This window comes from Plectropomus leopardus, chromosome 17, assembly GCF_026936395.1.
Source record: "Plectropomus leopardus strain MGB_pleo_1.0 chromosome 17, ASM2693639v1, whole genome shotgun sequence".
Taxonomy (NCBI): domain Eukaryota; kingdom Metazoa; phylum Chordata; class Actinopteri; order Perciformes; family Serranidae; genus Plectropomus; species Plectropomus leopardus.
Window position 1 is genome coordinate 4592129 of NC_142192.1, and position 15916 is coordinate 4608044.

General features: G+C 42.2%; 1 protein-coding gene across 2 annotated transcripts in view; it reads right to left on the minus strand.

Annotated features, from left to right (window-relative positions):
• Nucleotides 1-15916, minus strand: part of LOC121958195 (putative C-type lectin domain family 20 member A) — a 155395-nt gene that overhangs the window by 54675 nt on the left and 84804 nt on the right. The gene's annotated exons all lie outside the window — the stretch shown is intronic.

Here is a 15916-nt window from a genome sequence, read left to right on the forward strand (position 1 = left end):
AATGCCACTTAATGCTTCCAAGTACCATCTTCTAGCAACAGCACTCCCCAAAGGCAGTAAACCTCCAACAGAACAAGGCACCATGTACACTACAAAAACTGCTTAGGAATGGCCCGCGGAACATGACAAAGACCTCAAGGCATCATCCAGGCTTCCAAATTCTCCAGATCCCAGTGTGATCAAGCATCCAGAGGATGTTCTGGTACCCCACCTTACAATCCACAGGACTGCCGCCAACACCCCGGTGCAAGACAACTTAGGACATAGCCCAGAGGACATGTATCCCTGCCTGGCCAGGTCTGAGCCAAGTCCAATCTATGGAGGGCTGACCCTGGATTGGGGGTACCTCTGGGGTTACAGCACGTCCCACTGATTCTCAATCAGATTGGGACCTGGCAACACGTTCCCATCCCAACTCGTCACATGGTGCTGCTCTGTCAGTGACCTTCTGCATCTACTCATGACGTTTTAGGTATCTTTCTGTGTCAGCTGTTTACGCTCTGGGATGCCATTACTGTGATGTCAGCAAATGCACATGTGGTGGGATGAAGCAGCATGATCCTTATGTTTACACAACAGTGCATACTGTCATAATGGTTAGGACTGGGCAACAGAGGCACACTGTAAAGTGTAGAAAAAAATACACACACATCCATATGGGAAGGGAACTCCAGCCTCCTGCACGAAACTCGGTTGTTTGTAGGACCCTCCACCATCCCCAATCTATAAGCGCACTTGCACTCCTTATATTCCATGGTTACCAGCAGCATTATCACCTGAAACTGTCCTTCAGCATTTTATGTGCATGTGACCAGTTCTGTCTGGCAGCATTCTCAAATGATGCCGCCCGTGCATGTTGCATATGGAAGCGCCGGGTGCTTTCCAGCCATTCGCCAGCTAATAATAGCAATGCTACCAGTTCTGTCCAAGCGCGTTCTCATCTGATACCATCCAGCCATGTTGCAGTTGGACGCGGAAGGTCGCTTTTGGCGTCATGCTCATATGCCAAAAGCATAGATAGAGTGGACATATTTGGCAAGTTTGGAGTGAGAATGAGCTGGATCTGAGAAGTTTTGAAGCCAGGTCAACACCTTCAGCTCTTTGTCATATTGCTCTGGTCATTCCTGAGCAGATTCTGCAGTGTTGCAAGGTGCATTGTTAGCTTGGGGGGCTGCTTCCAACAGGGAGTGCTGTTGCTATGAGGGGGGGTAGTTGGTCTGCAACAGGTGGCATCCACATCAATGCCAGGATGGAAGGTTCCCCAGCAGAACATTGCACTGTATTGAGATGATCAGTGTAATTCACTTCAGTGGTTTTAATGTTTTGACTCATCAGTGTAGGTAGAAAAAGACAAAATACAATATCACACACGTCAAACAATAACTTACATTCATTGTAAAAGTGTTCAATGCTACACAAGACATTTTATTGGTACAGTCAAGTACAAACAACAATTATGCATTGTGAGATAAATGCAACATATTTGGCACAGATATAGTGTTATATTTAATGAACATACATAGATACTGGAGCACTGCAAATTTGGCCCCAGAGGGCCATGCTTGCCATGGTTCCAAATGGCCAACAAATAGGCTAAATATGCTGAAATGTTGCAAAATCTGATTTTATGACTCATGGTGATTACCACAGTGTGTTCAAGCTGATTCAATCAGATGTCAGAAGGCCAAGACACGGCCACTTTATATTTTAAAGCTTTTCACCTGTGAAAAAAATGTGAAAACCAAATAAATGGAGCATCTTCATTTTACTTCACCCTCATTCTTTCATGATTAAGCAGCAACTAATATAGTTATGGAACGGCTAGATCCCAAGCTCTTTTCAATAACAGTATAATCGACAGAGATGCTGCATAAATTTCAGGGTTGTTGGTTTCATCTAGTCACAGGTCATATGGGAACTTTCAGTAAGCACTTCAGGTTCATACAACAATGTTTTATTTTTGCAGTGGCCTTCAAATCTAAGCCAGGCAGCTGATATTTGTCTGCTCTGTAACCTATGACTAAGCTGACTTGGTTCAGTGTATAAGGACAAAAAGATTAGTCTCTTATGAAAATAGCTCACAGGGTCACCGAGACACAAAGCTAATCTAGGTGCCAACTCTATTAGAATTATAGATTTTTTCTTTACTTTTTGAAACTACTTTTTGTTTTCCTTCACTAAGGCCCCTTCAAGCGAGCATTACAATCCAGTCCACGAGGTTGGCCTCAACCACAGGTTCTTTCCACGTATGCAATTGTTTTCTGTTTTACTGCACTAGGCTGAGGAACACCAAGTTTCACTGCTGCATCTCTATAGCTCGTTTTTGACCATTTTTCATGTCACAACCCAGCTCTTAAGTTGGACAAAAAGAGGGAGACCCATGGGAAAAACCCTACGGGAAAAACCCTAAACCCTATGGGAAAAATTGAAGGAGTGGTGAGGATGTCTGCCAGCCAAAGACTGACTGCTGCTGCTGCTTTTATGCACATGGGGCACACCAAGCGGAGGTCTGTCCCATGTTGCTGATTGGGATCATCAAGTCTCCTGCCCTGCACTGAGGAAACCAGCAGTGGCAGAGGAACATGGCAGGTGTTGCACAAAACTTGTTTCATCCTCCTGTAACCAACATCACAGGTCCTGTGCTACAGTCACCCCCAAAACAATGCTCAAACAAATACTCTAATGGAGATCCACAGGAAGAGCAAAACACACTCTTGCCTAAGGCAAACTCACAGTTACGCACACAGTTACATCATAGCACAGGAGTGTACAGTCAGTCACATACACATAATCCAAATTCAGCACAATTCCCTCTTTCTGCCTCACCAAAACTAGCTAAACTCCTCCCTAGTCTTCAGGTAGCTACTTGTGGTGGGTATTTATGCTCTAAAATCCACAAGCCCAGTGAAGCAACCAAAAACTGGCAACCACAACATGCTCCCGAGACAACTGTTCCAGCCACTTTGGTAACCACACTAACAACCCGCAAACAAATTCAAAAAGGAACCCGCTCTACAGCCTAAACATGCAGTGAGCTCTGAAAAAAAGTTTAATGTGCAATAAACAGCATGTGCTTACCCATGCTGGAAAATCAGACACTCCTATATTCAAAATATTCAAATATCTAATGACAAAACAAAGAAAAACTATACAGATAGTCTACTCCAAATTACTTGAAACACCACCAAGGCCAAAAGAGACAAATTTGTCACATGAGGTGGCAAAAAGAACAAATTAGGCCAAATCACTACAAGGACTTCATCTTACCAGAATGGTGAATTTAAGCTTTGTCTTCGAGACTATGTTTCTCATCGAGAGAAAAGACATTCTTTTTCCTGCAATGATTTAATTGTGCAGGCAGCACCAGCCACAGGTAACCAAAGGTAAGCCAAAGCTGTTACTGTGATGCAAAGCATCATGGGTGTGGAGTAAAAACATAGTATCACCATTGTTACAAATGTTTCTTTTATGTTATCATGTATAAAATGACCTAAATAAATGCTGTAAGCAGACAACTTGAATACTATAAGCATATTATTTAAACAGCAGTTATAAAGGAATGATTCTGTCCTGAGCTATTTGATCCATAGCAGTTCACTGTAACTGTGACCACTTTAAGCCAATGAAAACTGATTGAAAACTGATGAAAGTGGCACGTTCCAGGAGCATTTTCATGCTTAAACATATGTCATTTCTCATGTCCCTTAAATTTCCCCAGGAAATTAAGTGTTTGATGCACAAAATTTCCCAGGAGAGTACCCCGAAACCACCCGTTTTATATGTGTCCCCCACAATGACTGTTGAAACGGAATGTATACCCTTGGTGTGCAGTAGCTATCACAGGTGTATTGCCTCAACTGATCTGAAATTGAAATGAATGAATTTATTTTTAATCAAGGGTGAACTCATGTGTAACCATGTCATGTCTACGTGTTCCTGTAGTAACAGGAGGGGACTTTTGTGGACAGTTTATGTGGCAGCTGAACAACCAGTGACAGCTTGCTTTTTGCTGACCTTAAAATTTGCTTTGCCTGTATGTGTGGTATTTGGTGTCCAGCACAGAGCACGCAGTACACATTTGGGAGGAGAGGTGCAAACAGGAAGAAGGTCCATTCAAATAAGGCATCATAAAGAGAGTTGTTGGTATTTTGGTGGAAAATGAGGTCTTAGACTTTGCACTATGAATAGACTTGTCAGAGCCACATTTATTTCTAGAATGTCACTTTACTGGAAACCTTCATTCCTTCCTTTCAGTCCTCCCAAAGCTAAGTACGATCTTTCTCTGAAGTTTGCACAAAGACATGAGTTTGGTAACAATCCTTTTATCAACAGAGTTAGAACTGAACCGATTAAGGAACCAATAGGCCATCGGTCTGATGACAAAAAGCCACGGGGACAACAGCCAATACTTTGGGAGATATCAGTAGATATCTGAACCAAGACTTCCTATTCAAATATGCATATATCATTTTACAAAGCTAAAATAGAGTTAAATATGATGTTTCAGCTTGTTCACATTCAGAAATCATCAAATATATCCACTCTGTCAGTGCGCTCAGCGCATTAGCATGAAGGCGACAGCCATCTTTTGCAACGAACCTGGAATGCACCTGGACGGCATCAGCTGAGATCACGGCTGTACAGAACCGGCAGTTTGGTTATTATATGCCAGTGGACGGACAGACAACACTAGGCACATCCACATGATGCACGCATAGGCGGCATCACTTGTTGGCTGGATGGAATCGGTCACGTGCGCATAAAGCGCAGAAGGATGATGTCAGGTTTTAACGCTGCCAGTGACAACGTTATATAAGGAGCGGGAGTGTGCTTATAGGGTGGGTGAAAGAAGTGGTGGATGGGCCCCACAAACAACAGACTCTCATTCTGGAGTGTGGTGTTTGCTTCCAGTATGGATGTGAGGTTATTTTTTTTCCCTACACCTTACCATGTGCCTCTTTCGCCTAAACACAACCTTCCGTGACTTTGTTGACTAATTCTAACCATTGTGACGGTCTGCATTGGTTGTCATGTGCCCATGTTGTGTACACATAACCACGTGCACCGTCAGCCCACCATGTGCATTTGTTGACATCACAGTAACGGCACCCTGGAGCGTGAACAGCTGACTAAAAAGATCACCTAAAACGTCATAGGTAAACATGGAAGGTCACTGACAGAGCAGCACCATGTGATGAGTGGAAAACATGTAGGATGTATCCATCACGTATGTATCATTTTTATCAGCACAGAAGCTGTGGAAACAGTTTTTAGGAACAGTCAACATTTGTCATGTCACTGACTCATGGATAGGTGCTGTGATCTTGTCCCACTGTTGTTCATATTCGTGCTCTGGCTAAAGGATTACCCCATTATCAAACCTTTCTTATTACAATAGGTTTCGATTTTCTCCCCACCAGAAAACCAGGCATCAGTGACGAAAACACTGCACGACTATAATAGTGCATCATTTAGATGTCTACAAACCAGGCAAAATCCATGCCATGCAGGCCACACCTCGGCCAGAAAGGGTCTTTATCTAGACTAGAGATGTTTCCTAGTAGTCTCTCTGCTGTGCACATTCTGATTCATCCGCTGTGTGAGTGCTGCCGTCTTGGATGTATAATGCAAAGCTGAGGGAGGGTCCGCGTGGAGAAAGGAAGGAGTCCTTGGTCCCGTTAGGAAGAATAAGTTGCAGCGGCATATCTGCTAACAGTTTCCTACATTAGCACCCCCAGAGAGTCATGCCTCAATGACAGCGCTGTGCTCAAAGAGGAACTGGGAGAAAGGGACCGGCGAAATGGGGGGAGAGAGGTAGGCAGGGAATAGAGTGAGCTGCGTGACCTTAAAGCGAAGGCAAAAAAGCTGCCGGGGAGAGGGACGGGCGGACGAATGAGGGAAGACAAGTTTGGAAGTTGTGGTGGCACTGTCGATAAGGACGCCGAAAAAGAGGCGAGGAGAGGCGGGTGATGGAAAGAGAAAGGGAGGGCGATGACAGGAGGGTTGGAGATGAACAGTGGGGAGGAGGAGGAGGACTGAGGCTGAGATTGAAATGCAGAGAGGAAGATGGGGGGGGGTTGGGACTGAAAGTTTCATGAGGGTGTCACTATGGAAGAATTTTCTCACACCATCTGTGAAAGGAGCATTCCTCCGGGGCAGCTGATGCAGAGCTTATGTGTGTATCAGAGTGCGTGCTGCGGTGTGTGTTCAGGGATTCGACGAGGCCCGCCTGGCCAGAGGATGTTTCCCGTTATTCACATATCAACAGTGGAATCAGCGGGGAAGAGGAGATGAAAATGTAAGCAAAACAGAAAGACAGAAATACCCATGTATCCGTGCTCTCTCTGTGTAATTTGTGGCCTTCAGCTCCACAATACATTTCTCCTAAAACCCCTTTTTCTATTTCACGCTGCTATTCAGCATCCTTCACAGCAGCCCTGTGATCTCTTTCACTTTCACTCACCTGCTGTAACAAAGAGTTTTTTTTTGTTTTTTTTTTTACCTCTGCCTGCAGGATCTCATGTGAGAAAATGCATTTAGTCTGTAAAAAAAAAAAGAAAAAAAAAAGCTAAATGAGGAAGGTCTGCGGCCTATTTGTCGTTAATTGGCACAGTGCAACCATAGATTACGGAACATGACAGTGTCTTTTTCAGAGAAATCTATCCGCCGTGACCTCTCTGGCACTATTACAGCAAGGTCAGAGAACACAGAGGGAAACCAATCAATACGATATTGAGTGCCAGCGTGGACCAAGTCTGGTGCAGAGGTGGGGAGAGAGGAAGAAGGGGGGGGGGGAGAAGAACGAGGACGTGGACACAAAAGGGGAGAGAGAGTGGATTGCAAAGGGAGAAAAAAAAGGAGAATAAAAACAGGGATAAAATAGGACTTGAGACAGAAGAATGACCAGGGAGAGAAGGAGGGGGGAAGGAGGGGGGTATGGCAGGAGATTGCGAGGCGCGGATGAAGGATTGAAGAAGGTAGAAATGGAGGATAGAGAGGAAGGCCCTGAAGGTGGCTGCAATCTTGCGGGTGGCAGCGATATCAGTCTACAGCAGTGCCATGGGCACAAACACACAAACCGACACCCGTGGATGACTGCTGAGTGTGAGAGATGGCCAGTCTGGGGAGAATATTGTGTAGCCACAGGCACAAACACATATTGCCCCAGGGAGGGATCTGATAACACTGTATACAGTAAATTGTGCACTGTATCCTGCATGGCGGCTGTGTGAGTGTGTGAGGTGTGTGTGCATGTATGCCTGTGTTGTGTTACTGAGCAAATGTCAGAATCAGGAAAACAAAGTACTTTAGTCCTGACTTTAATCCCAATCATCCATCATCACTCCTATAAATGACTGTTGTAAATGCACCGATTGTGAATTTATGGTATGATACTAATGCTTAACCCTTTAAAACCTGGATGGATATCACCTTTCTTGTGCTGCTTTTAAATGCCTTTCACAAGTATTTAAACCTTTGAACCCTAAATAAATTGGTTTGATTCATCAACACGGGGCAACTTGACAAAAAATGTGCCCCACATTAAAGAAATTAGTCGATTTAGAAAATTATTTTTAATAAACGGTAGCAAAAAGGTTTAGGGAAAAAATAAAAAAGCTAGGGGAATATTTTTATGATTATTTTTATCATATCATGTTACAGAATAATTCGAATTTTTAAGCAATTTTTCAGGTCATTTACTTGTCTGTGTTTTTACTCATTTTTTTAGTGCTCATTTTCAGGTAATTTTCTTGTACTTTTTAAAGTAATTTTATGCAAATATTTAGGTAATTTTTTCTTACGTTGCTCATTGCCTTTTCCATGCTTTTAAAAGCAATCTAGCACATCTGCCCAGTTTTCAAAGGGTTAAAATAGGCTGTTCTTGCTTATTGTTTTGTTGTTCTTGTTGATGTTGTTATTGTTGTTTATTCTTCTGTGCCAGCCTTTGTGCTTTGAAAACAAATAAATATTTTTTTAAAACAAAAAGTAAGTGAACTATTTTAACCCCTTGAAACCAGAACAAATTGCCTTGATTCATCTCAAAATCATAGGGAGAAGGATATAAGCAACTAAAAAAAGAAATGAACCAGACATGACCTAAAAAACTCAGGGTCCAAAGGTTTAAATACTTGTGATAGGTGTCTGAATGCAGCACAAGAAAAGTAATGTTGATACAGGTTTTAAAAGGTTAAACTCATTTGGGTCTTTATTACACTATGTTTGAATGAGCAAATATTCAGACATACAAGTGTATGAAACAACTTCTAAAATAACCTTCTTTCACAGGAAAAATGAAAAAAAAAACCACTTCAAAAACCCTTTTACTACATATAATAGATCATAATTCCCTCTCCAAAACCCATTTTATATTGCTGTGAAAATGTCAACAAATTTCACCGTCAAAAATCTAAATTTTTCCAAGTTTCTCGACCAAAACTTAATTTTACAAGATTAAATTTGAACACGTCATAGAACCTTGTAATTTACCTTTGCCTATTACTCATTTTTACTGAATAGAGCTTGAACACATCATAACACAACCTCCGCTAGCTGTTAGTTCCCGCTGAAAATGTTTCTATCCTAAGATGGGAAAGGTGACCCGCCCTACTCTGCCTCTGATTGGCTTACCCTGACATTCTTATCCTAACCTTAGTCAATCTCACTTCTCTTTCCTAAACCTAACCTCCCCAACCAACAAAGGCAACAAGTACAAGCCAGTCAGGAGGAGAGGAAAGCAGGCCATGCCTTTGCCTTTCTAGATTAAGAAAATTTGCGTCCCGGCTACCCGTAGCAATTAGCATTATCAGGAAAACAATAGGGTGTGACTCCTGACGCTTCAAGCTCAGCCCACATACTAGCTACATCAGCTGACCTCAAGCAGCATGACTAGCTGATATATCAACTGATGATCACATGATTGTTTTCTATACAACAAATTAACAAATCTCATTCAGGGTGCCTATTTCAACTGCTTTAGCCTGCCTACCATTGCTGCTTCCTCTGCAAGCCTCTTTGCAAAACACCTCCACCCATGCTCCTCCTTTTCATGCAGTGTCTGACCTATCAATGTCATTTCTGTTTCTGTTTGTCTCTCTGGCTCAGGCTTTCCTCACATGCGCTTGAAAAGCAAAGAGGTTTCCCCTTGGCTTTCCACTTGGCATGTGGGAGGGCAGAGAAGTAATCTCTCCACCTTAAGCTCTCCACATAGGCGCAGGCGGGCTTGGAGGTGCTCTCTCTGCCTTTGGCTCTCCACGTGAGCACGTGGAAAGGCAGAAAAATTTCATTTATAAAGCCCATTATCACAAAACAGTTTGCCTCAGAAGGCTTTACAGCATACGACATCCCTCTGCCCTAAGACCCTCAAATCATCTAAGGAAAAACTGTAACGGGGGAAAAAAATGGTAGAAACCTCAGGAAGAGCAACTGAGGAGGGATCCCTTTTTCAGGACGGACAGAAGTGCAATAGATGAGAATATTGACAGTTATCATGTTGCAAATAGAAATAAAGTTTTCCTTGACCATAATGGTCTTGACTGAAGTAGGTTTGTGATAGTATGAGTTTTCTGTGATGACTTCTGAGGGATGGAGGCACCTGTTAAAGCTTTAATCAGCACACGTTAAATATGAGTAAAAGTATGAGTCTACAATTTCAATTACAACAAACACAAGTACAATAAACGAGTACAACATAAATAACTACAAAGATGAACTTAAACGAAGACTACAAATGAGGACAAGTACAACAAAGACGAGCGCTTGGGTCAGCCCAAACAGAGACAAGACTCAATGCAGACTAACTGACACAGAACATAGAAGGCTGGCTGACACCGATCACATAGAAAGGCAGTAGTATTCATACAATGCTGTGACGTAGGTATCAATTACTAACATGTCAGGCACTAGACTTCTTTTTTAGGAATGAGGCATATGTTTGTGTTGCTAAATTTACTGGCACTGGTCCAGCTCAGGTATCCATGGTCAACTTGCAGGCACTAAGACTTTGCCATATATGGATAGGTATTTCCTTGAGGTAGACATAGAGTCTTGAACTAACTGTGGAGGATGCATAATCATAAAAATACATACTAACAGTTTGTTTCACCTTACGGCCAGAAATGTTGGATTTTCTTGTTGGGTATGCATTTCCACCAGGGCCTTGCAAACTGCAGTAAAAATCCCCCTTGAGACACACATGGTGCCACTCTGTCAGTGACCTTCCGCAGCTATAGCGTTTTAGGTATCCTTCTGTGTCAGGATTCCGTTACGGTCAACAAATGCACATGGTGGGATGAAGCAGCACGGTCCTTATGTTTACACAACAGGGCGGACTGTTGCAATGGTTAGGATAAAGCAACAGAGTCAAGGATGGTTAGGTTTCGGCAAAAGAAGCACATGGTAAAACAGGAAATAAAACACAAAAATCCACACAGGAAGTGAATTCATGACTCCTGCGTGAAAGTCAGTTGTTTGTGGGACCCATCCACCTCCCCACCATCCCTGCATGATGCATGTAGACGCGCCCAGCTGTCTGCCAGAATATAACAACAATGCCACCAGATCTGTCCAAGCGGGTTGTCATTTGACACCACCCAGCCGCATTCTGGTTGGACGGTGGCTTTTGGCGTACGCCGAAGCTCTGACAGAGTGTATGTATTTGATGAGTTCAGAGTGAGAACAGGCTGATGTGCACATTTCATACTTGTCCTTTTTCACCTGTTCTACAACAGTCTCAAGACTGTTTAACATGTGCATACACAGAATAATAACCACAAATATTGCTCTCTGTTTTAATTCTGTTCCCTTTCTTTTTTACCTTCACATTCACACACACTCAAACACACACTTGGCTCCTCTGCTTCCTGTCTCGTAAAAGTACACTCCATGCTGGCCCAGCAGTGCTCGAGCGAGATTCATGTGTGTTTTGAGGTTAAAACATCGCTGGGGCTGTTTCCTGCAACCACCTGTTCTCCCTCTAGGAAGAGACGGCGAGACTGAGAGAAACTGAATCCACCTAAAGTTAGGCAGCCACAGAGCTAAAAAGAAAGGCAGAGGTTAGCAGGAAAGGTAGAAAGCTAGAAAGTTTTTAAAGAGCAGAGAGCTTAAGGCGAACGCAACCAAGACAAGAGACAGAATAAAGAATGTCGGAGAGACAAAGATAGAGGTAGATGAGAGAGGTTTCACATTTCAGGCTGGAGAATAGAGATATAAAGACAACACATATTAGTGCGCGCGTGTGTGTGTGCGAGGAGCAGATAACGAGGCGGCGTGTGAGTGCTCTGTGTTTACTCTAATTAACTACATCAATACTGTCAGACAGCTTTTCAGGCTTTGATCAGCTCCCGGAGCCTGCCAAAAAGTCTGCAAAACACACCCGTCAATCACACACATCGCGCTTTTATGCTAATCTTATTCCTGAAAAAAACAAAACAAAGGAGTGGCAAAGTGATTAATTTACTTTCTGGGATTGAAATGAGCTGGTCAAGTCGTGTGATTGTGATTCCACCCTCATTCCACTCCTGATTCAACCGTGCCTCTTTCACACTCGTGACATCCACTACTTTTTTCCACACGCACACACCTATGTACACATGCACCGCTGGCCCGACGTTGAATATGTAAATCGACATCTGCTCCTGTACCCAATCTCCAGCCCTCACCATGTGTCTGATATGCTAATGCAGCCAACACAGTTTCTTCACTCCACATCTTCCCCTCCTCTCCCTTCCCTCTGCTTCCTCTCCTCAGCACCGGCTTACCCCGAGCCTGCCAAGGATGAGGCAGAGGAGGAGAGAGAGAGAGAGGAGAAAGGTGCTTCAAACAAAACCTGATAATGATGTTATTATGGATGGATGTTACACACACAAACAGGCATGTGAGCAACAGTGAGAAGCCGGGGCTTATTAGAGAACAATGGCGGGGAATCCAGGAGAGATGCTGAGTGTGGGAGGAAGGACAAAGCTCCAACTCCTCTGGCGCTCCCAGTGCTTCTCTCTCGTTAACCGCGCGGACCGCTTTTTTTCACCGACAACTTATCAGCCATAATGAGCTCAGAAGGTTGACACCTCGCAGTCATATCTGACACGCTGTCACTGCAGCGTATATATGCAGAGTTCAAATGCACGTGAGGGCACCCTTACAGCACTTGCATCAAGTAGCAAGATGGATGGTGTCCCATTCAAGGGGCATTGTTCTCAGTCCAAGTCCAGGAGTGTGCTTTGATTTATAAAGGATGAAATAGGACGAGACCTGTTTCCCAGAGATCCCCAGTTGGCTGCGTTCACAGCTTTTTGCCGCTTTGACAGAGTTCTGAGTGAATACATGAATGCTAAATGACACGAGCTGCGGCTTTCCGCTTTGCCGGCTGCATGTGAGGCTCGGATCACTGTGAGGGCCCCCTGTTGCAAACGATAGGGGACGGTGTAGTGCCTGGGTGTTTGTCCAAATGTTGTAAGGGGGTGACATAAATTGGAGTCGTCCCACATAGCCTCGCCAACTTTTTCCCCCCACAGATGCAGTTGAGAACCATGTGTCTTTGTGCTGTGGTGAAAGAAAACAAGTATTAAAAATGATCAAACTCCTGAATCTCCCATTTCACGGACTGAGCAAATGCGTATTTATCAAGCCATGGATCTCATTTATCAAGGGAGTGCATGACCCAGTTGGATCGCAAAATGAATCCGTGCTAATTTCCCTGAAAACATTTATCCTGGTTTCACCGTAAAGATCAGTGCGGACTGAAACAAACGGCATGTTCTACATTCACACAGTGGCCTAACGCATCCTCAGATGTTATTTATTTCACATGATGAAACTCGCCACTTAACTTTGGCAATTTCATAGAATCAGTAGGTTGCGCAGAAATCCCGCCACATGAAAAAGACTTTGTCCTTCAGCTAAATAATGTGGCTGAAGTCCTTTTCGGTTTACTAATTCAAGCGTATATTAACATCATTAACATTAGGAGAATTTAAATTTGCAGCAGCAAATTAGTGCCAGTCAGAGCTAGACTCAACAAACATGTTGCAATTCCCTTTGAACTTGTCTGCAGCTTTGAGCGATGGACAGAATAATATAAACACTACATGAAAATCTTCGAAGCAGTTAAGTCACAGAGGCAAAAAGGTTCAGCTGGAGTTACGCTGCGCTGAATGGCAATTAGCAGCATGTCAGCCTTAACAGAGGCCTTACAATCAGCCCCTTTTAGTCCAGTAAGTTCAATAGCTGGTGTCTGAATTACAGCAGTGTTGGTCATGAAAGCAACACAAACCTTTATGATGTGTTCCAGGAAAAAACAGACTGATGAGCAACAAGTTTCAAACCATCCTTTGCATTCAGTATCAAAAACACATCACCACATGGACCAAAAGTTTGCTCATTTGTTTCAGATTTGCATCTGCTGCCAAAAGAAACACAGTAGAGGCACTGAACATATTTGAGATACTATAAATGGTAATGCTTGTAAAAAAAACAATCAAGGAACCCATTCTCAAACTGAAAACCAGAAAAGCTTCTGCTGTCGATCAGGTTTTTATTGAATATATTAAAAGTGCTGCTGCAGACTGCAGACTTTAGCGCAAGATTACCAACCTGGTCTTGCTCCCTATTTGTCAAATATCGACTCTTGGGCAGCAGCCCTTTGCACCGAATTTCAATGCACCAAGGCACCCTTTATTGTCCGTATGAGACACACCAGGCACTTTATAACATTCTGAGTAACTGCCATAGTTTAGAGTGAGAACACATATGGTGGATGAGTCACACAAACTCTGGACTTTCACTCAGGAGACAGCTGTTTGTGTCCCCTGTGAAACCAACAACAGCCATTTTATTAACGATGTAGCATAGTATCCTAATAGCCTATGTCTAGCATACAATGTTAGTGACAATTGTATTGTGACATATGTGACATACCATGTATGTCACATGATGTTGCATAACGTTAGCAACAAAGATAATAATTTAAGACTGTATGCATTTAACTAGCAGAAACTTTTTCTGTGAAAGCAAAAGTTAATTTTGAAAAGACACTGCATGTAACAAGCATAAATAGCCAAGCTGTTTCTGAGCATCCAAAACTGATGCTGGAGGGGTTCCTAAAGCACATTTTAATGTGTAGTGCCACTGACCAATTTGATGAGTTGAGAGTAAGAATAAATGTTGATTACAACAACTAGCTTAACTAGCTAGCTTTGTGCTGGCTGTTGAGCAAAGTTTGGCTTAAAAACATATTTTTCTCTTGGTTAGCTTTAGGATTAATAATACAATCATGATTCAGGTAAAAATTAAAATAACATCCTACCAGAAAGTGCTCCCTGGTAGAAAATCCTGAAGCCTGAACACTTCCTGTCATGAAAAAATTCAAGTTAAAGGAGTCTATGTGGAAGAAGTTTTAAAGTACAGTATAACTACGGTACATTAAAAATCAAATCACTCTCTAGTGAAGACGCTGTATTTAAGATGAAGACATGTTCAAATACCACACAAGCATGCAAGTCTAAACTTCAGTACATCATCTTTAAAGAATTGAAAAGGTCATTATCATTACATTTAATTCATGATGTTTAATTATTTCTGGATATGTGTGTGTGTGTGTGTGTGTGTGTGTGTGTGTGTGTGTGTGTGTGTGTGTGTATAAATATTTCTGTTTTTCCTTTACACTTTGTATTGTGTTCGATGTACTTCTTAGATTAATGTTTATTGACCCGTTACTTTTCCTGCCCTTTCTTGTCATTTATTTGTTCTTGTATTTTTCTGTAAAATGTCTGTTTATTTATGTATTTTTGTCTTTGTTTGTCATCTTCAAGTTGAGCGGGGCTTCATTTGTATGAGCCTCTGGCTTCTTTACCTCTCCTTACACTTTTTTTTTGTTCTGTTTTTGTAATTCATCTAGATTTTATGCAGCTTTTAATTGTGTGCAACTAAACTAAACTAAACCAGTTATTACATTATTTAAAAAAACACACATACTAATCTATTCTGACCATTAACCATCACTATTATGTATTATAACATGACTAGCTGATCTCAGCACTGTGCAAAGAACTAATCTAATGTTTATAAGTCTCTCATTTTCTTCCACTTTTGGTAGTCCATAACACTTTATATTATGCGATAAAATTGGTGAAGCATTTGCTAAAATACAGCCATAGGCAGTCACATGCAGCCTTGTCAACCTTCACAAGTTATAGTGTAAAATATCATAGCAGAGCACTTCCTTGTAGTGGGTAAACATAAGGTGAGAGGTGTTCGTAATGTTTTGTCTAACCCCTAAAAAAGAATAAATTCTGAGTTGTTTGTCCGAGCTATTCCCAAACTAATCCAAGGCTGTGCATGTTCTGTGTTGATAATACAATCCTTAAAGAAACTCAGGCAGGATGCAGAATGAGTTCCTCCACCACTGATCACTTCTCTTTACTGAAACATATTGATTTGTGTTGTGTTTGCCTTCTCTGCTCTTTTATCGATTACAGTCCGGCATGTGATACAGTTTGGGGGGATTCTGGTACAAACTGAAAGCAGATATTAAAGCAAATTCCTGGATGTGGTAATGAAGATGAACAAAAATATCTAATCATTTGATTTTTTAACATCGATTTTTTTAATATACTTAACTGGCTCAGGGTCAAGTGAAGATTGATCATAGTGAAAATAATCATGTCAAAGCAGTGGGGTCATGTGTAATTCTTGAATGGAAGCCTGAGGTCAATAGCATTAAAAGCAAAGCTAAATGGTTCATGTAAGATTGAGCCGCAAAACAGCTGCTGTTGCTATGTTTGGCTTTGATAGTAAATGCAGAGGATGGGCTCTATCTGGAGATACGTAAAAGATTAGATCTTCATGGTGGATTAGTCACACCACTTATGTTGCATGCATGTTAAGTCTGAAGGGGCTGAAAAAATGATATACTGGAAACACT